This window comes from Syngnathus scovelli, chromosome 22 (assembly GCF_024217435.2).
Source record: "Syngnathus scovelli strain Florida chromosome 22, RoL_Ssco_1.2, whole genome shotgun sequence".
Lineage (NCBI taxonomy): Eukaryota > Metazoa > Chordata > Actinopteri > Syngnathiformes > Syngnathidae > Syngnathus > Syngnathus scovelli.
The window spans coordinates 4464232-4486661 of NC_090868.1; the positions used below are offsets into that span (position 1 = coordinate 4464232).

Sequence of the window (22430 nt, forward strand, 5' to 3'; positions counted from 1 at the left end):
TACCTGGATTGCTCTGCTTTCACCTTTCGCTATTAATGCTCCACAAATTCAAAAACGCCTATGTCCGAGTTGCCTGGGAACAAATCGCCAACTTGATCCTAGTAAAAAAAAAAAGAAAAAGCAATAATGTATTCTAGCTGTTGTCATGAGAAGGCAAATTTAGTGTCGGCCTGCGCAATTCTGAGATTAGGCCAAACTAATGGGGAGGAAAAACACAAACAAAACATTACAAAGAGTAAATGAAAGCAGTGTCCCACTTAATTAAAATGAATCGGAGATAAAACTGGGGGGAACGCGACATAATATCCCCTAAATTGTATGTGTGCATGTGTATCTGCGGGCAGCCAGCTTGTTTTGTTTGGCCACATTTTGCTATTGTCTACTCCAGCTCAAAAGTTCCGAGCCAAATGTCGTATTTTGTCACCGATATGCTCTCTGATTCATTGGCTAATAAAACTAGCTAACTAAAGATGTGTAACCACAGTTGTGTACATATTTTTAGCACACTATGGGTAATATTTTTGTTTTTTGTAATAATTGACCTCCGCTTCAACCCGAGCGCTATGACCCCTCCCCTGCGGAGCAGCTTGGATGCAATTTCCGATATAAATGGGACCGTGTCCACATACGACGTGTCAGAAATGTCATTAGCCGTGAAGATATGGTAAGACTGAGAAAGGTTACCAAGCTCTGGATGTGAATGCTAATTACTTCGAAACTTCCTATTCCAGTGAATTGTGTCCACTATATGGATTATAATATAACCGTGAAAATATTTTTTTCCAAACGCCATTATACAGTAACCTATAAGAAACGAATCAACAAAAACATAACACAACACGCCTTAGTGATTCTTTGAAAAGCATAAACATTACATTCCGTGTCGCCTCAGGCGTCACGCCGTGATGTTAATAGTTTGACAGGCCCCGCTGCTCATCTCGCATCCCGCCTCCCCGCGGCGCCGCCACGTTTCTGTCCTCTCAGCTGCTCAGGTTGTGGCCGTCACACGGCGTGCAAAAAAAAACAACAGTCTCCAAGTGTTTCTCGATTTTTCTCTGCTAAATGTAATTTTTCTTAAAGTTCTGTTCTTCAGCGAGACTTTGTGTGCCGTAAGATGGAAAGGACAACAACAATGAGGGGTCATGTCAGGATGACTCAACCTTAGTCATCAATCATCTTATTAGCTGCAGCAACACGCAGCCAGCCACCAGCCAGAATTTAACCTGACCGCAAGTTGCCACGACCTATTTTTAGTTTCTGTATCAGACGCGTACCTTCATTTCAAATGCTGTTCTATGAAAGCATGACACACGCAAACAGGCATTCATTCCAGAGGAAAAACAAAGAAGAAAATTGAGGAGAGGTCAAGAAAAATAAGCCAAGATGTTTTCAAAACGCCTTATATAGTATGTCGTACGCCTTAACATGAGCAATGTCTTAAGAAGCCTTACTGTTCATGGTTATTTTTTAAAACAATTTACTATACATGATTGATTTTTCTTTTTTTTTTTTTTACTCAAAAAAAGCCTTACTTTAAGTTTTATTCAAAGCCTTAATAATAAATGATCATTTTAAAAAAATGCAATTTGTTGTTTGTTTTTTATTGTTTTTATTCTTTAAATCATGTTTGAAATAAAGATTTATTCATTCATTCATTCAGTCTTTCATTCATTCATTTAAAATAAGCCTTACTATACATGGTCATTTTTTGTACTAATTAATAAATCAATAAAAAAAAGCCTTACTAGGTCATTTTTTTCTACAAATATTTTTTTTTTACAAAAATGGCCTGACTATATTTTTACATATATTTTATGGGTTTTCTTGTTTGTTTTTACAAAAAAGGCTTACTATAAATGGTCATAATTTTATAAAAAAAACAAAAAAAACATTCTATTTCAAAATGCCTTACTCTACATAACAGGCCACTTCATTAGGGAAAAATCATGGGCCAAGCTCAACTGAAAGTGAAATGTACCACACCCGCCCTCACCCCCACTTTATGATTGGGTATTTGATCTGTGATGTCACTTGGACACTCCATTAGGTACACCGCCATTGTCAAGTGTACCTAATGACAGGCCACTTTATTAGGGAAATATCATGGTCAAAGGTCACAGGTGTCAAGCTCTAGTCCTCGGGGCCGCATTCCAACATGTTTTCCAAGATTCCCTCGTTAAGTGCACCTGCGTGAAAAGTTGGGCTCCTGCAGCACGTGAAAATGCCCTCAACTTTTCACGCAGGTGTGTTTAACGAGGGTAACTTGGAAACATATTGGAACGCGGCCCCTCGAGGACTGGAGGTCGACACCCCTGGGTTAAGTGAAAAGTGCCACACCCGCCCTCACCCCCACTTTCTGATTGGCTGGTTGATCTGTGACATCACTCGGACATTCCATTAGGTACACCGCCATTTTTAGGTGTACCTAATAACAGACCACTTCATTAGGGAAAAATCATGGCCAAAGCTTAACTGAAAGTGAAAAGTGCCACACCCGCCCTCACCCCCACTTTCTGATTGGCTGTTTGATCTGTGACGTCACACGGACACTCCATTAGGTACACCGCCATTTTCAAGTGTACCTAATAACAGGCCGCTTCATTAGGGAAATATCATGGTCAAAGGTCACAGGTGTCAAGCTCTAGTACTGGGGGCTGCATTCCAACATGTTTTCCAAGATTCCCTCGTTAAGTGCACCTGCGTGAAAAGTTGGGCTCCTGCAGCACGTGAAAATGCCCTCAACTTTTCACGCAGGTGTGTTTAACGAGGGTAACTTGGAAAACATATTGGAACGCGGCCCCTTGAGGACTGGAGGTCGACACCCCTGGTTTAAGTGAAAAGTGCCACACCCGCCCTCACCCCCACTTTCTGATTGGCTGGTTGATCTGTGACATCACTCGGACACTCCATTAGGTACACCGCCATTTTTAGGTGTACCTAATAACAGGCCACTTCATTAGGGAAAAATCATGGCCAAAGCTTAACTGAAAGTGAAAAGTGCCACACCCGCCCTCACCCCCACTTTCTGATTGGCTGTTTGATCTGTGACGTCACACGGACACTCCATTAGGTACACCGCCATTTTCAAGTGTACCTAATAACAGGCCGCTTCATTAGGGAAATATCATGGTCAAAGGTCACAGGTGTCAAGCTCTAGTCCTCGGGGCTGCATTCCAACATGTTTTCCAAGATTCCCTCGTTAAGTGCACCTGCGTGAAAAGTTGGGCTCCTGCAGCACGTGAAAATGCCCTCAACTTTTCACGCAGGTGTGTTTAACGAGGGTAACTTGGAAAACATATTGGAACGCGGCCCCTTGAGGACTGGAGGTCGACACCCCTGGTTTAAGTGAAAAGTGCCACACCCGCCCTCACCCCCACTTTCTGATTGGCTGGTTGATCTGTGACATCACTCGGACACTCCATTAGGTACACCGCCATTTTTAGGTGTACCTAATAACAGGCCACTTCATTAGGGAAAAATCATGGCCAAAGCTTAACTGAAAGTGAAAAGTGCCACACCCGCCCTCACCCCCACTTTCTGATTGGCTGTTTGATCTGTGACGTCACACGGACACTCCATTAGGTACACCGCCATTTTCAAGTGTACCTAATAACAGGCCGCTTCATTAGGGAAATATCATGGTCAAAGGTCACAGGTGTCAAGCTCTAGTACTGGGGGCTGCATTCCAACATGTTTTCCAAGATTCCCTCGTTAAGTGCACCTGCGTGAAAAGTTGGGCTCCTGCAGCACGTGAAAATGCCCTCAACTTTTCACGCAGGTGTGTTTAACGAGGGTAACTTGGAAAACATATTGGAACGCGGCCCCTTGAGGACTGGAGGTCGACCCCCCTGGTTTAAGTGAAAAGTGCCACACCCGCCCTCACCCCCACTTTCTGATTGGCTGGTTGATCTGTGACATCACTCGGACACTCCATTAGGTACACCGCCATTTTTAGGTGTACCTAATAACAGGTCAGTTCATTAGGGAAAAATCATGGCCAAAACTTAACTGAACGTGAGAAGTGCCGCACCCGCCCTCACCCCCACTTTCTGATTGGCTGTTTGATCTGTGACATCACATGGACACTCCTTTGGGTACGCCACCATTTTCCAGTGTACCTAATAACAGGCCACTTCATTAGGGAAAAATAATGGCCAAAGCTGAACTGAAAGTGAAAAGTGCCACACCCGCCCTCACCCCCACCTCCTGATTGGCTGGTTGATCTCTGACGTCACACGGACACTCCATTAGGTACACCACCATTTTCAGGTGTACCTAATAACTATGCATTTTTTGTACGTGTCAAGAATGTGTATTTGACTACTTGCTCTTTATTTTGGGGGACACCAACACATATCACACAACGAAAAACACATACATATTGTCATATAAAGCAGTTAACCAAATGTCAGATTTTTGTTTTCATGCCCAAAAAAATAAAAACAAGGAATAAAACACCAGACAAGATTTAACAGGTTTTAATGTTTATTAAAATAATAATAAAAGTAAATTTCAAACCAGCAATCTAATGTGAAATTGCAGCAGATATATTGGATAACAATATTTAGGCGTATATATGCGTACACGTTATTTTAAGTGTTATAAAATCAAGATTACCCAAAGAGAAGCATAATCTCCCCGTTGTTGCGTAACGTTCATGCAATAAAGTTAGCCATTAGCTTGGTGAAAACGTGCATAAAAGTGGTGTTTCAGTGAGTGGTTCTTTCTTTCTTTCCTTGGCAAATCGTAAATCTACATTCCGGCTTACATAGTTCACGCCAGGGGACGCAACACATTCACGGACTGATCCGTTGATGCACGGGAAGGAAGGCAGACCACCCATTGCCTCGTTCGCGAACGGGAAAGTCAGGATTCGTTGCCTTACTGATCAGTTCTCGCGATGAACTGGAAATGCAAATCACTCACTGACGCGTTCACTCACAGAAATGCAATTCACGACTCGTTCGTGACCAGGAAGTTACGTCATTTTCTTCTTCGTTTTGTTTTACGGTGAGGTGGCACCAGCTTCAATGCGCATTACCGACACCTACTGGTTGAAGTCATATCAACTGGACTCGCAGATGGTGCCTCCTGTAAGTGTGGGGACCCAGTCCAGACAGTAGAACACATCAGCAGCAGTTGCCCAAACACCGGCCACCGAATGGCGAACAAGGCCTGATTGATCTGGACACGTTGACCTGGCTCGCCTCAACAGAGCTGCAAGTCTAAAGTCATACGACAGAAGAAGAAGTTACGCCCGCTGCATTGCACCCTGGATGATCACGATGTGCTACGAGCAAACTATCTGATCTTAAATGAGGAGCTATGTTTGAGATTATATTTTAATTGGGTGCCACAGCGGCCCTTTGGACAGATCATAAATCAACTAAAGATTTCTGTTAATGTTATTAAGAATTCAATTATTATTAATTCTAAAGTATGTTTAGTATGCTGGTACTTTTACTCATATTTTCATTATTCACCAACTTTGTCAACGAGATGGATGAAGAATAAGAGTTTAATGAACCGATTTCGAGGAAAAAAAAAGTGAAACTTTTTTTGTTATACATAGAAAATTGTTTATTTTATTAATTATTTTATTATTCATTTATCATTTATTTTTAACAATTTTAGTTTAAATTCAAGGCAAATTAATGCAACAAAATAAAATATTACAGGACACTATCAGGAAAAAATATCAAACTTTTTTGTTAAACATGTCAAACTGTTTATTTTATTAATTATTTTTAATTATTTATTTAAAAAAAATAATTTTAGCATAAATTCAAGCCAAATGAATGCAACTAAAAAATGACACTATCACTATTCAGTTGTACCGTATTGGCCCGAATATAAGATGACCCCGATTATAAGAGGACCCCCTCTTTTTCAAGACTCAAGTTTGAAAAAAGACTTTTTGAACACCAAATTTAATTTTCACACGGAAAATAATTACATCTGAAACAAATGATTATAACAATATATTCGAGAGAAAAAAAGCATGTTATTTTGCCTCATTCAAATCATAAAAAAACTGTCACATCTTAATATCTGAACATTTAAATATGAAAGTGCAATCACATTCGTAAATGAATGGCTTCTGGTTTTTGAAATGTAAATAAATCAATCTACTGTGATAAAACAACAAAATTGCAATAACTGCACTAACCATCAAAGTGAAGTCTAACTGTCTTGAAATAAATCTGAATAAGGAAAAACATCACAATAAATAATGCAAACTGCCAACCGCTATTGTTGGGGAGCCTGAGGACTGTATAAAGGGTTGGCTCGGATGGTTATGCTCTTTTCGCCTCCGGGTGTCGGTCAGAACACAGGAGGGAAGACGTGGTTCATTTTTGATTGCTTTATTGGCAAGAAAAATAATAATAAATAATCATAAATGAAATACTCTCAAAGACGCACACGATCACAGCAACATACTCAGTCGATTCCAGCAACCTTGAATTTACCGCTGCGCACAAGTGAAAATCGCTATAATGTCTCGACCCCGAATATAAGACGACCCCCACTTTTTCAGTCTTATTTCAATGCAAAAAACATTGTCTTATATTCAGGCCAAAACGGTATTTACCTTTTTGGGTTCAATAGAATTGGATCTAATATTGTGTCCTGCAAGGTGTATTTTGGCTAGTTAGCGGAGAAAACCAGAGCACGTCTCTATGGAAACGGTGCACTTTTAATAGAGGGAGGAGGAGGACGAGGAAGGCGCCTCAGCTTAATCTTATTTGGTGGTCGTGCATAACGTGACGTCGTTTCCAGGAAAACATCAGACTTCTGAAGAGGCTGGACTTCATCAAAGCAACCTATGCTCACAAAAACGACATTTAGTAATGATGGCGACAACGACCATATTGGTGAAGCGTGACAGACACTCGGCCCAGAGGATAAAAACACTTGCTGGAGACCAAGGAGACTTATTTAAATGCGAAATGCTCATCCGTAAAGAGCAAGAAAATTGCTTTTTTTCTTCCCTGCATGTTTATTTACAAACACTTTGACAGGTCAGCAACTGTTGTTAAAAAAAATTCTTTTGAGGCACAGCCACAATAGCTTGCAGGCAGGCCCATAAAAAAAAAAAATGTACATGAGTTTACTGTTCCCGCCAGAACAGTTCACCTTATCTGCACGTTGCATGAGCAAGATAAGCATGAATGTTGTGATGATAGCATATTGAAGAAACACTGAATCATAATTAAGTGTATCGTCGTTTCCTCCCCAGCAACGACTATCTGATGGCGTATAAATGCAGAACTTGACTAGAGTAGTGCCAAACTTAATTAGACACTTTTATCTCAAATCATCCGTCGTCATTGAAATGAATGGAAATGCTATTAATTCGTTCCAGTGAACCCAAAAAGCTAATTGTTCAGTTTAAAAAAAAAAAAAAGCACTCTTCAGTAACAATAAACATATTTTTTGTATCGTATTGTAATTAAATAGAATGTTATAGGCGAGACACAACCAAGACTTTCCTTCCATTGTCAAGACGGCACAGAGCAACGGGAGTCGCATTTAAATCAACGACTCATTAAAATCAAGCATTAAAACCTGCTTAATGGAGATGAAGCAGATGAATCATTTTAACTAGTGGAATGAACGCGCTCGTAAAGTCTTACGGTGCAACTGCAGCCGAGCTTGGATTTGTTCTGGAGTGCGGCTTCGCCATCAGACGGACGCCGGTCAGTAATTGGATCTTCGTGTCGAAAGCGGTGGCACATGGAGAACAATCAGCCCAAACATATGTGATGGAAACTGCCTGAAAGGAAGGGGAGAGAAATGGAGCAGTTATAGTCACATTAAAAATAAAGTGAGGAAATCCATTTCCTAGTACTCAAAACATCTATACTGATTGCAAAGTGAGATGGCGGAGTTTTAAAACACTTTTCAGACCGATTCAAATTCGGGCTAGCCAACACTTTATATTATGTATTTAATTTGTAGGTATTTATTATTGTATCTTTAGAGGTCAATGACTTTTTATGTTTTGCTTTGGGCCTTGGAAAAGGCACTCAAAATTGTCCTGGAATTTCATAACTAGTCTTAAGGGAAACATTGCTCGTAGCTTGAAGGACAAAAATTGCCTCCCGCATTTTAAGCGCTAATAAACTTTTCTAGTCTCTTCTCCCAATTATATCGCTTCACAACCTTGGATTGGTAAAAAACATCATCAGGGTTAAAATGACACTAAGATTGATTTTTTTTTTTTTTTTGAGAAAGACGCCAAGGTTCTCCAAAATCAATAATACATTAAAACAAGTGAGAATGACTTAACTGATTTCATTTCCTTGAGCTGTGACTGTCTATTAAATTGTATAAAGAGACAACAAACCTCTAATTAGTGTGAAAAGTCGCGCATCAAATAAAATGTTAGTGTTTTTCTTATCATTTTGACCGCAAACCCAAAATGGACGCTTCGTCAACGGCGGCCACCGACAGCGTCCAGCAGCTCCAGCGCCAACTTTCCTTTGAAACCCCGAGTCTAATCTCGTCCCTGGCTATCAAGCTAGCAATTGAAATCGCTAGCATTTCAAATCGCAAACAATGACGCGGGGATGCTCGCAGGGTTCTCGGCACCACCCCCGCAGCGAAAAGCCCTCGCCTTTGCAAATATTTGTAAATGTCACTGGCAAAGAGGTTGGAAAAACACCATTACCACGTCGCTAGTGACATTTGTGTGTGCCATCAGAAAGCAAAACTGTTTACACTGGGAGTCAACTGGTTCCAGTCAAAGACCTTCACTAGAGTTCCTTTTCAAAAGACCGAGTTTGGGTTTGAGAAGGTGCCGTTGTCCCGCAGGCTGAGGCAGGAATTATATTGGACCTTAACAAGAGGTTGCCGTGGACATATTAAAAAACTATCAATCTCCCACTTTATGGCTTCCCGCCACTGGGGCTCAGGGCCGCCTGACTCATTACCTCAACCCGGCTCACCGCACATCCTTCATACCTCCAACCGACACCAGATGCCGCAAAATAATTCAGTTAATCGTCAATTTAGCTGCCGATTATGCAATCGTGTCACTTTTCAGGGTGAGCACATGGGAAGGCAACCCGAGGCAATCGGAGGTTGCGTAAAATCCTAGGTGACACTACTAAAATGTGCCCGGAAGTTCCAATTCAATATTTTATGAGGTAGCGCCATTGCACTACTTTTAACAGTCAGGATCATCCGTCAGAGTTTAAGCTAGCCGTCCATTACCGGAGGAAAACATGTCAGCGTGTAGGAAAAACTGCAACTCCCCGAGCAATAAAAAAAAGGGAAACACTATAATGTGATGATAGTGAGTTGGGATTTGACAGCCGCAATTGAAGTGTGTATAAAAGCGCTGCCATGCGAGGTTATAAATTCTGAAAATGGATGGCAGGCGAAACATGCGTACAGAAACAGTGTCATTGATTGCCGATACTGTCGCTCATAAATTACTCAAGCGAATTCGGAGAGTGTTTTTCTACATTACACCATTGCCTGAAACTTGAAATGTTAAATACACATTTGCACATTTTTAATTAGTGATCACTATTGAAATTTTTAATATTTGCCCAACATAAACAGCAGCAATTTTAGCTAGTGAGCCCCAGTTGCATTATTTGAATAAAGCTTATATGACACTTATGAGTATATTCAAACGTTGCTCTTTATAGGCCAACAGTTTTATCAGTGGCATCCTGAAGCAATATTCAATTGATTAGCACAAGTCATTTGATTTTTTTATGTAACCATTTCCAAGTTGGTCCCATTGGTATTCTCTTCTGTTTTGTTCTCCTTCAACACGGAAGAGGAGGATGCTCGACACAGTGTGGGATCTGAAGAGCCTGATGAATAATAAGCCAAAATCATTCTTTAAATCTCCCCACAAAGTGTAACTTGGCACTTTCTGGCAGTCATCTCAAATTGTTTTCTTGCCTTGCCCACCGGGGGCAGCATAATACAATTAGGAGGAATAAGCAAAGAAGAGTTTCACAACTACTATGAAATTCAAGGTGTACTTTTGTCATTTTCGTCTTGACTCACTTTGGAACGAGTATCAAGGAAGCAATTTAGAATATAACTATATATTTGCGATATCAATCAGCCCGCCGGTCGACTTATTTCAATGTCAAAAACAGAGAAAAGCACAGTTGGAATGACGTTAATTACCACACGGTGACACTTCCGGGCTGCTGATGTGAACGCTAAATGTGGCAATCAAATGGAAGTCAAGTACTTTTGCGTCACATGGAGCTTGGACAAAACATCCGCTAGTAGAACAGCACGAATTGATTGAGGAAAAATCTAGAAAAATAATATAATAGCTAGGTTAATTATGCGCCTGAACAGAAGAACAATTACGATTTGGCTAGCTTTTGAAATTCCTGCCGTCGATATCCGCTAAATTCGTCTGCGACAAAGAAAGGAGCTCCAAAAAGATAATTAGTAGTTGCAAATAGCGCAGAGAGACAGGTTTGTGTGGAGCTGCCTACAGGCATAAAAAGGCGCGTGAGCCAACGAACGACCTCCACTCCGATGATTCCCCGGCCGCCTCCACACTTAAACCGCAGCGTCGGAAGCTGTCTCCTCTGTCTGCCGACACACCAGCAAATGTTTTTTTTTTTTCTCCTATCCCGAGGCCCGCCTAAGTGGAGCGGTCCACTGTAGCCTAGCCCCAGTAATTAACTGTCACAACGTTTCAAAACTAACAAATGGACTCGGTGTCAAGGAGGGCCCATTAATTTACTGGCCCTCGCTCCTCCATCCTGCGCCTATTATGTCCATTACGGCTGACTTTCATGTTCGGGGCGTCCGTCGCTCTCGGCTCGGCCTCCCGTTTCAAGTTTCAACACAAGGCTAAACGAGTCTGGGGGAAAAAAAAAATCTGTTTGCCATTTGGTTTCTTTCAAGACCACGATTATTTATTTGAATGCAAATGCGGTCCGGTTGCCTCGTTTTGATGGTTGTATGACAACAAGGAGGGAGATGTTGCCTTTTCAGTTTGTGCATGATTGCACGAGCGTGGGCGCACGAGAGCAATTCAGGCATTATATCCTGACGAGACACATAAGCACTGTTGCGCGATAATGACGCCCGCATGCATAATGAATGAAGAAATGTGTTTGGGTTAAAGTGAGACTAAATTAGTCAGACTGGGCAATATGAATGCGGAGAAAAATGTGCTTGTGAGCCTGTTCTAAAAATAGTGATAGACAATTGTGATTTCCTAGGAATAGTGTGTTCATCTGAATGAGGCTTGTTATAGAAACTGGAATTGATGCGTTTGTCCAAATTAATCGAGTAATCGTTTATCAAATTAATCGAGAATCATTTGAATAATTGATTTGCAACCATTTTTTTATTTTACAAATTGTCCAAATCCTTCCCAAGAGTCATTTATTTTGTACTCTTTCATGCAAAACATAAAATGTATCAAATTGTTCGATTAATCGATGAAACAATCGTTGTAATAACATTCAATCGTAACAGCCCTCGTGTTTTTCTTCATTTTCATCTGTTTGAATGTACTGTACGTTCTTTGTGAATCCTTTTCCAAACAAAGGCGGCAACACAAACACAGAAAATCAAACAACACTGGGCCCACTTGAAAATGTGAACGAAACACGCGGCGGCGGATTCTTTTTGGAAGGCTGCCCCGCTGAGCAACATGCTGTTTGCGTGTGTGTGTGTTCCTAGCACAAGCCTCCACTGCGCCCGGCTTTGCTCCTTTTGTTTTGAGCTCGACGTCCGACTGCTGTCCTCACTTTTTACTTCTCTGACTCTCTGGAATAGCGACGGAGCGGCGCAATCTGTCTGGCGACACATATGCGAGAGCGATGTGAGGCCCACCCACGCAATTACAGAGTGTTGCGCATACTGTAAAAAATGCACAATGACTGAGCACTTAATAAACTGCAGTTTGGTTAACGACAGAAAATATCAGTCAGCATCTCGACTAAAACTTAAAAAAAATACTCAGCCGCCGTCACGTCGCTCCTCTAGAACGCCAAAGTGACCGCGGGGCTCGGTTAGCATTTTGTCGAGGAACAGCCATTAAATGTCACCCAGCTGGTGACTGATAAAAGGTTGGAAAGAAGTGCGTCACTAAATCCACTCACGATTAGGTACAGAGGAATACAAAAAAAAAAACTTCCACCATTTATTTAACAAACATGCGAAAATTCTGGAAAAGGCCAAATCACAAGCACACGACGTTTTTTGGTCAAAACTTGATCACAACTTTTTTTTTTTTTAATTAAACGAGAAGTTACTTTTAAATTTCATTTTAACTGACCTTTTTCTTTACCTAAATTTCGCGTATGAAATGCACAATTCTACAACTTTAACTATAAGCCAACTTGCTCGCCTCATACTCGAGCATGTTCAGGCCGTGTTACCATAGCAACAACAGTGGCAGGCGAGGAAAAAGAATGAACGGAATGAGAGAAAGAGCACGACACACACAAAAAAAAAAACGGAGTGAAGAGCAACGACAACGACACTGCTGTTTGAGTAAGGAAGAATCAAAGAGTCGCTATAAGGTCGAGTCATTCAAACCCGATGACTCACAATTCCCCAACCGATGCCAACGGAGACGCTACTTATCATTTACACGCTAGCGGAACATTTGTGGCTTGTTAAATGACACGTTGTCGTCTCAAAAAATTCTGACTCGGCGATGTGAAGCTTGCTGTTTGACGCGTTTCCCGTTAGACAACACGACAACACGCGTCTGCTTCGGGCGTCCGTGCTCTCCTTTTGACAAACTAGGGCATGAAAATAAGCCTTGCGAGTGCCAGGAGAATTCTAAACGCAGGGCCGCTTTTCTTTGGCCTCGCCTCCTTAATCAGCCTTGCTCTTATCTCCGCCTCGCATCCTGGCGCTGGAAGGGAAGTCAAGTCGGCGCACACGCCGCCAGGATCGTCTCTCCTCCGGCCATGGCCGCCGGTTCACCCCGGGAACAAAAGTAATGGGACACCTGCTCTTCAGATCTTTCTCCACGTAGAAATGAATAGTTTGCTATGACTGATTGGTGTCAAACTCAAGGCCCGGGCGCCAGATACGGCCCGCCACATCATTTTATGTCAACTTCCTGTTTCAATACTAAACTTGCTAATTGTTTTTACTTTTAAAAAATTGATTTTGCTATCTTTTTTTAATATCTGAACAGCTTTTTTCAAAACACTCATAATGTCCCTTCGAAGGAAACTTCGACTGCGATGCGGCCCGTGACACAAATTAGTTTGACACCCCTGGATTACTGCATTGATTAATGTCTTACAGTATTTCCCATATTTTATAACACATCGTTAAATCCACAGGTATGGATTGGAGTCGCATTAAAAGAAAATGATGTATAGCGTCTTCAATTTCAGCCTCCGATCAATGTCGGATGTTGCCTTGTAAACACTTTGTGAAGTTTAGAGTTTGCCCGGCTACTTTCACAGCAGCCGGCGTATAAAGTTATCGACGAGGGGGGTTGCCACGGCAACAAGGTTCCGCAGAAAGCCCTTCGGAGAGCCCGCAGGCAAACGCAGAGGCGGCAAAGTGGATTAAAACAAAACAGGTAAGGCTTAAACGCTTAGGACTAATTTGACGAGTGTGTCATTATTTTTGGACGGATTACGGCGTGACAAGGCGGACTAACCGCGCCCGTAAACAATGCTAGCTTTGCGAGCCCGCTGTGACTGTGAGAGAGGATCGTTTGGGCTTTAAAGCGCAGTCGAGTGCATGACTTGCAATCGGTCATAATGAAAGAAAGACGCTAAGGGACGCTTTGCCATTTCTGGGGTACTGGAAGTCACTCAACAGATGAAAACAAGGATTTGTGGGTTTACAGACCTTAAAAAAAAAATCGGAATATCGTAACGACATTCTCCCATATTGTTCCTCTCTGGTATGCAGTGTGATTTATTACAAGGCAATGCATTATGACAGCGTTACATAAGCTCAGTATAAAAAAAAAATAAAAAAATCATTTTAGCTCTCTAGGCTTTCCATTTTCAAGTATTACTCGAAATGACAACTTGATGCGCTCGCTTTTTGGGATTTTATTTATTATTTTTTTGTTCAACGCTTCGTCACTTTTCCCCGCGTTCCCGAAGCCGGACTGTCAAATGTAGCGTTAAATTGCTCCCTTTTTTACTTGTGTCGTGCTAGAAATGACTGCTGGGAATTTGTGTTAATATTTGATATGTTAATATTTGTCTCGCTGTCAGCCAATGAATAATGCAAAGGAAGGAAAAGTGCAATGGGCCCGCCCTGTTCTTTTCATAATGGCTGTGACGTGGCCTTTGGCTTGTTCGTTCCAATTTTTTATTTATTTATTTTTTCAACTCGACTGAGCAGCACTTGTAGGAACAATACAAGGGTGATTGCAATCCCTCCCACAATTTTTCCGCGGCAATTAACGCTAACAATCGCGACTAATGTGAGCACATTAATTGTGCCATCACCTCAAAACACCGTCACCGGGTTTTAATTACATTTCGCAGCTTTGTAAAGAACTCAAAAACTTCCATGTTTGATTTTCCGAAGTAAAACGACGACTCTGACGCGCGAGCGTTTGAATATCAATAACTTTGCGTGTTTGCCAAAGATACAAGAGCGCCCCCCGCGTACGTGGCGCCGTGAGTAGTAAACTTACTTTTAATCACCCCTGCTGAAATATAATTAGCATTTTGATTTGTATTCGCATGGAAGTGGGCTATAGCCGAGCGGCTCATTAAGCAAATCAAACTCTGACTTGTTTGCTGTTCTCGCCTCGATTTCACAAGATGGGCAAAAGAGAAGAAGAAAGCGAGGAGAGGAGGAAAGATGAAGGGTGCAAATAATAAACAGCCCTAAATAGATGTAAAAATACAGTTATGCATAACTGAGTAAAAAAAATGTCATATCGCACAAACTGTGCGAGTGAGACCATGTGGAGGAAGATATAAATAAAAAGTTAACACAGCCATTACAAATGTGATTTTAAGTCTCTCTCAGAATTGATTGATGGTCTTGTTAAAAATAAAAAGACTAAAAAAAAAAAAATATCAAAAAAGATGGCTGTAACTCAGAGACACCTCCCATGTCAGTCTCCCCCGCCAAGGCACTTCTTTTTTTGGGGGGGGAAGTTTGCAGGCACTGCTTAGTCAGCTTAATTCTGGACACCCGCCTGGAGAATATTCAAGTAAAATATATTGTCTTGGAATGATTAGAATGGACAGCCCATAAAAAGCTGGTGGCACAAGTTATAAAACAGTCAGGATATGGTATAGCAATTTTCAATAGGATAAAAAAATATATATTACAGCGTTGGTTCAAGGAACGGAGGTGTGGAGTCTCTAAATATTGAATCTCTGCGTAAATAAATATATGTATGTGTGCATATATATATAAAATATAAAATACATATATATATAATATATATATGTATAAAATACAAATATATAATATTGTGCACCTTTTTCCAGTGACCAGTGTTCATTTTCCATCGAATGGGTGTGAATATTTCATCATGAAGGATGGCTACGAAGCGACTGTCACTTTATCGCGTGAAAACTCAGTGGGAACTTCGGCCCCCTGACAGCGTTGGTTGCATTTTTGTGTGTTTGCGCAGGGTGTGTGCGGGTGATGATTGACAGCTCGGTGCTGGTGGGTTCGTCCACTACTGAGAGCGAATCCCTGGAGAGGCGGCGAACGGCGGCGAGGAAGCAGCCCCAAATGCGCTCACACAATGACGTCTGTGTGACTTTTTGTCTGTTTATCTTACTTTTTATTCCCGCTGCTTGCATGGATAGAGTAACGTGTGCGTGGCCAGGCGATGAGGTCAATTGTGTATTAAAGCAACGATGAAACACTAATTCAACAGTTTCCTCTTCAACATTTAAAAGCACTCGACCGGCCCGCCTGCAATTAGCTGAAGCGCTGACTCGTTTTAATGATGAGTGCTTTTTGGCCCCGGACAAAGCGAGCTAACAATCAAGCGAGATTTCATTCACGTCATTTGGATGCTTGTGTATTTGGAATTGATGTTTGCCCCGAGGAAATAATGGAGAAGATATGATTAATTAAATTACTGCATGCGGTAGAGGTCGCGCTACAAAGGTCTAATTGTGACAAATAAACATTTTTAAAAAACAATAATAAATTCCACATAACGCTAGTGAGTATACTGTATATTTTATGGTGTGGGAGGGCAGTGCCCACATGCCCCCCCCTTTTAGCTCCGCCAGTGTTTTCCACTCAAGCTATCATTTTGGGATTTTTTTTTTTCATTGGATGTGAATGTGGTATTAGCATACAAAATCAAGGATCGTTTTTTTTTTTTACGTTTCCTATTTATATTTCAGCAATTACAACACACTCCGTAAAAGAAGCGATGTAGAATATGAAATGTGATGACATTAAATTGAACTCTACGACACCTTAGACTTATAATAAAAGTTTTTTTTTTTTTTTTACCCCAAAGCCAGAAACACAAGCTAGCAGACGTGCTGCTGTCAGCGTAGCCTCGCAGTGTTTCCCTTACTTTGGCAAAAATATTGCGATTTCTTGCCAAATGTTGCATGCTCACCTCCATCCATACAGCTGCTCTGTATCAAATTTTTAATTCCGCTCTTCACACTCGGGCGCCCTTTGTACTAACAAGTTAAAAATGCTCATCTCTTATCACGGCTAAGATAATTAGCATTCCAAGAGGCTCAGGCGCTGTAATTGCATGCTCGTGTATGCGAGTTAATCTACAATTCAAGTCAGATTTATTTAGAGTGCATCATCAGCCAGCCGAGGTCCCAGAGCACATAATAAAACACGCACGCGGATAATAAACAACAAAACCTACGTGACACTAATCCTCCATGCCTTGTGTATTCAAAACAAGTGTGCCCAGACCCTGTGTGTACGATTATGATATTGATGCCGCTATTGCCTCCAAACAAAGATAATTAAAGATCCTTGTGTGGCACTTAGTCACTTTCGATCACCGCTTCTTAATCCTACACAAAAGTAAATATGACAATGGGGTTTATTACGCTCATAACTTTCTTGTTAGGCCTGAACTCTCGCTGGAAGTGGACATCACTGCGAACGACATTAAAAAAACAAAAACGCATTAGATTATATCTCACGATGTCTAACGATACTCTGATTTATTTGTATTTGTGCTCACTAGATTGTACAGGTGTACCTAATGTTGTGGCATTGAAGAGCAACAAACAAGTTTATGAAATTCTGTGATAAGAGCAGCAAAATGTATGCACGTCACTAATGGAAAGTAGACAGCAACGTGTCTCGCCTGGGCCACCCACTGTCTGGCTACCATGGTCACAGTCCGCCCCCAAAATGAAACTTCAACAATATACCGCATGAAAAAGCTTTAAGTGGAGCATCAATATTTGGATGGCAGCTCCACTAACATTTTATTATAAATGGCCTGTCTGCCTGCCATCGGTGCCCCAGAAACACACGTCTTCAATGTACAACCTACATATTCACATCAAAATTGTTGTTCAAACTTGGCGGCAAACAGCGAAAAGTTCGTTTAATTTGAATACAAAGAACATTTTGCGACCCTGGCTGTCCTCATATTTAATCTTCGGTGGAAAAGTTTTGTGTTTGGTAATGATTTGAACTCTAGACAGCTAGCTATAGCTGTTGCCCAAGCTAGCTAGCTAGCTTGCTAGTTGCCAGCTAACCTTATATGTTATTTTTATGAAGGCCTCTGTCATGGAACTTGTTTGGTCGGGACTAACTGGTGTATAAATTGTAAGACATAACAGTGTGTGTTTTTTTTGCTGATTCAGGCTGACGGCTATTAAAGTGCTCTCCCGTCTCTGTTTTTGCTTCTCACTTAAGTTGACGACTAAAACTGCAGTTCACTTCAAGTGACGCGCCTGGTATCATTTCGCCGACCATCGTGAGATCTTTGTGGGGTTTTTAAAGTTATAAAAGGAGCAAGTTCTCAATTGATTTCCCCAGCCACATCACGACAAAGCTTGACAGAAAGACACAAAGTGATGCTCCGTGAAGCAGGATGTTAACAGGAGGCTCTGCGGGGGGGGTTATATTACCACGAGAACATTCGTAAGCACCCCGCAGTTCTGTCGCTCATTTGTTTAGACAACATTGCTGTGGGACTTTGCATGTCTGACTTTGCCGTTAAATTATTTGTATGGCCCGAGGCTTTAACATCAAGGCCAGTGGCGTCCTAGCTTAAAAAGTGGCTCCTTTCCTGGAAAACAATGCATTAGCCTCGAGCCTCGCTTTACTTTTCAATATGGCAATGCTTATATTTAATTGTTGTCTTGATGCTCAAGTGGAGAATCCCAAAAAACTAAAAGACATTTCATACAAAACTAAAATAAACTGATAGACTGGTTCTACCGAATCCAACACGTGTACAATGAAAGGATACCACAGAGGGAACCAACATATAAATAATGGATAAGAACAGTGTGACCTGAGAACTGAACGAAGCGATCCAAGGAAAAGAGGATGCTTATTTTTCGCCAAGAAATTCTATAGTGCCTGTTTTTATCATTTACATAATTGTATGCATTGTGGCACATTGTGTCCAGGCGCAACATCTCATCGACGACGTGCTCTACTCAAAGGCCAACATGAGCAGATGGTAAGAACCTCTGATGGTGGGTGTATGCCAGAGATAAACATTGCAGCCTCCATTAGCGTTTAATTCTGATTGACTGATTTACCGATCCTAAAAAAGTTGATGAGTGACTTCTTCTAAATTACAGAAGAAGAGAGTAGACAAGTAAATATGTTTTTTTCTTTGGGGAGGGAACAGATCACAGACGAATTCAAAGTGTCCAAGCAAAGAGAATGCTGGGATGAATAAACACCTCAGACAGACAATTTGAATTGCAGATATATCCGAGAAAGAGGCCAACGTGTTTTGTTGTGGTCAGGCGTGTGTTTGCATACAGAGAAGGTTCCCGTCTGATGAGTCGGAACTTCCTTTTGATGCCCCCTCCTGGGCGAGTACGACCCACCTCGCACCGAGGAGCCCGAATCATTGACGGCGCCTTTGCAGCGTGTTGGCGGGAAGACGAGTAAAAAGAGCGGCGTGGCATCAGGTCGGCCATATGGCTATGTGATCTTTTCAGCTTGGAGCAATATGCCAAACCCGTGGGAGCTTGGCCTCGTTCTCCGCGAGCTCAAATGCTTCTGATAGCAGTTGCAGGGCTCGAGTGGAAGATTTATACCAAAGAGCTACGGCCACCATCTCTCAGTAAAAGTCAAACAAGCGAGAGATTTGTGACAAGACATAACATACGACTTGGCCGAGGTCGAAGAAGTATTACAAGTTTTAGGGGAGTCTGCTTCACAAGGACACTGGTCTCGTTTCAAAATCAGTTCTCAGGGGCTCCAGGATGCGATATTATCAGCTAGCAAGAAGTGCTGAGACAAAAACACGCAACTCTTTGTGATCAAAAGATACTGAAGAACCACAAGGGAGAAAGAAATGGCTGAATAAAACCCCCCAGAGAGACAACTCATGGCTGCCAGAATTCCCTGAGCATCTGACAGTTCCTGAACAAAATGAATTACCTGACTATTGACAAGAGGTTGAGTTGTCCCAAAAAGCAACTACTGAGCACTTTGAGAAGTTTGTATTGGTGGCAAGAGGTCATTGAACAAGGTAAGCGTGTGCCCAGACAACCCAATCAATCAATTGATGAATCATTTTTAAAGCACAGTGGATTTAATCTGAAGGATTTAACTTTGTAAGAAAGAACTTTGCAACCTTGTATCTGGGCAATTATGTCTTCTTGCAAAGTGCTTGCTTGCAGTTAGTCAAATAAATGAAAAGAGCTCTTTCAAAGTTTCTTTCGGTGTCATTAAAAGACGAATCGGGACCAGAAGATTCATGGTACCTGAATACTTTCTGCTTCTGTGAATAACATCCATCAGTGAAAATTCCTTTGGTTCACTGCGACTCTGGAGATTTTTTTCCTCCTGATTAACTCGGGTATGTTTGCACAAATTGCCGTCGTGGCAGTTGGCGACCCGTTCATTAGTAGGCAAATTATGCTTTAGTTCTCCTTACGGAAACGTTCTGTAGAGTGAAGAGGAAGAAATGTTGCTTGATGTAAAAAATAAAAAATGGAGATAAGATCCCGAGTAATGATGTAAGTCAGAAGACAAAATTCCGACCGTAAATGTTTTCATTTTTGTCAATGACTCGCGTTCCTTTCTCAAACTTCATCTTTGTCTCATTCCTTCTGTCCTTGACAACCTTGGCGGCACGAACATGAGTCATTACTCTTCCGTTTTCCTCCGATTAGACTCTCGCTCTTGAGTTAATAAGAAACGAGCCGATACAAAGAAAACCGTTTTTTGCGGAATCTGCCGCTTGGTTTCGTTTAAACGCATGCATACATTGACTTTCCAGCGTTGAGCCATAAAAAAAAAAAAAACTCGTGCCGGTGTCACATTTTATGGTTTTTACACTTTAATGATGTGAGAGTCGCCGGGTGATGGATGACCGCAGGAACAAGCGCGGACGTTCGGGATGAGCACAGTCTGTTCTGTTTTCCACTATTGCCAAAAAGAAACGGGCCCCGCTCCTTCGGCGGGTGTCTTAATCCCAGAAACAGGTGGGCCTCGTTTACTATCGGCTTTACTTTCAGGAGAGATTAATAATAATAAATCGATTGCGACGATCACAGTTGGCATATCCGAATTAATGTTCATCAACACACCGCAGCAAATGGCTCAATGAAGTCGTCGGTCACCCCTTTTTAGCCAGACGAGATTTTCTCAGTGTTCAACACGAGCGCAATAATGGGAACGCTATTTAATCGACGCTTACAAGCGTGACAATTTTAGTCGGAGCTAAACACGCAGAGGATCGGGCTCGTAAAGTTTTAGAGATCATGTCATTGTTAGGGGTCTTTAAAGATACGTGATGTATTCTTGTTACAAGTCTGGCTCCAAAAAGCCACCCAAGAAGAAGTTGCACGGTCGGTTTATCTAAATGGATCTGTCGCTCTCATCTAAATAGGCCAGAACTCACAGATGCATGTTTATTTGCGATAAAAACAAAGCGCTGGATCGGAACGTTGTTCATTCACACCGTGACATTGGCGAAGCTCAGGGCTTCTCTACTTTGTCCTAGCTGACCTGTTTTCCTTTTTCCATTTTACCACCTCGCCTAATAGACCGCAGGGCAATCGTTGTGTTTCAAGACTTGATGAAGTGGAGCCTATTGTGGAGAACAAAGGCTTACTCCATCTTGGTTGGCTCTGGCTGACACTGTCGGTCCCTCGGGGGAGTTTGAGGCTCTGTGCCAGTTGCTCGGTCTTCTGTCTCGTCGTTCCGTTCAATGGTTACAAAATCGGGGAAAAGGGGAGATTTGCTGCGGGATCCGTTGGAGACTGGGACAATGACGGATGATTACGCGAAAGATAATTTCGGCTGAATCGTTATTCAACGCTATTTTCATATCAACTTGTGTACTGTATGAGTTTTAGTATCGGTGTCACCAAAGATATCTTTCAAACTTCTCGACTTGGAGTGCCAGACGATCAACCAAAGAGGTCCTAGCTTAACCTGGTACAGTCTGATTTTGTTTTCCAAGCTCAAGGTTTCATCCCAAGATGAAGACAAGGAAAAAAAATTCTGAGATGAAGTGGCACAGAGGGCTAGAAACTTTCCTGGAACTTTTCTGACTCTATCGGACAAGTCTCCAAAACAACTCCACTGAAAAGCAGTTTCCTCAACAGGTGGATCTGCGACTATCGATCGTGTCGGTTGGAGAAGCAACGCTAAGACGCTCATTTCATCTTGAAAACCTCGCTCACGGCAGATGGTACGTGAGTGACAAGACATCATGTGTGAAATGGAGGAAGGAAGGTCCTCTGGGAACAACTCCTCTGTCACGGCGTAGCGCTTGCCTGTCACATCTTTTGCCATGTTCCACTTGGTCTCTTTTGTTTGTGTCAGATTCGTTTCTCTCAGGAGCCTAACGGTGACGAGATGATGAGGGAGCGAAATAAGGTAAAAATCTTCTACTTACTAATAATTTCCAAACTAAAGAAGCGTAAACCACTTGAGGGTTGCTGATGATTGGATTCTCTATCATGTTTCTTTCAGGGTCTATTCTGGTTTATGCTGACACTTAAGCTTTTCTTCCCTCTTGTTTCATCTGCTTCTTTAGCGTCGTCTTCTCTCTTGTGCCAAGCACCTCTGGCAGCTTTTCAATTCCTGCCTCCGTATTTCTTGTTCCCACTGCCGGGAACCACAACTTGGCCTCCCTCGGGGATAAACACACACAGACAGAAAAAATAAAAACGCCTATAATCGCCTTTGGGGAACACAAACATACTGTCCGGTCACACGTTATGCTTGCTGGTGATGCTACGAAACAAAAATGTCAGTAGGCTCATTGGTCATTTATGAACGTTAGCTTAGCATGACTAAGCTTCAAGGTCAGC

General features: G+C 41.8%; 2 long non-coding RNA genes across 7 annotated transcripts in view; one reads left to right on the top strand and one right to left on the bottom strand.

Annotated features, from left to right (window-relative positions):
* Nucleotides 1-4660: 4660 nt before the first annotated feature.
* LOC125992364 (uncharacterized) overlaps nt 4661-22430 on the bottom strand; it is a 102467-nt gene continuing 84697 nt past the window's right edge. For 4 of the 6 annotated variants that reach the window (XR_011086191.1, XR_011086188.1, XR_011086187.1 and 1 more), the window contains 2 exons: nt 6248-7777; nt 4661-5225 (listed from right to left, as the gene is read on the bottom strand). This is a non-coding gene — a long non-coding RNA (uncharacterized lncRNA). The remainder of the gene's footprint in view (nt 5226-6247; nt 7778-22430) is intronic. The other 2 variants (XR_011086189.1, XR_011086190.1) reach the window with 2 other exon arrangements.
* Nucleotides 12730-17075, top strand: LOC125992369 (uncharacterized). The gene is made up of 3 exons (XR_007489594.2): nt 12730-12955; nt 13437-13555; nt 15593-17075. It is a non-coding gene; the product is annotated as an uncharacterized lncRNA (long non-coding RNA).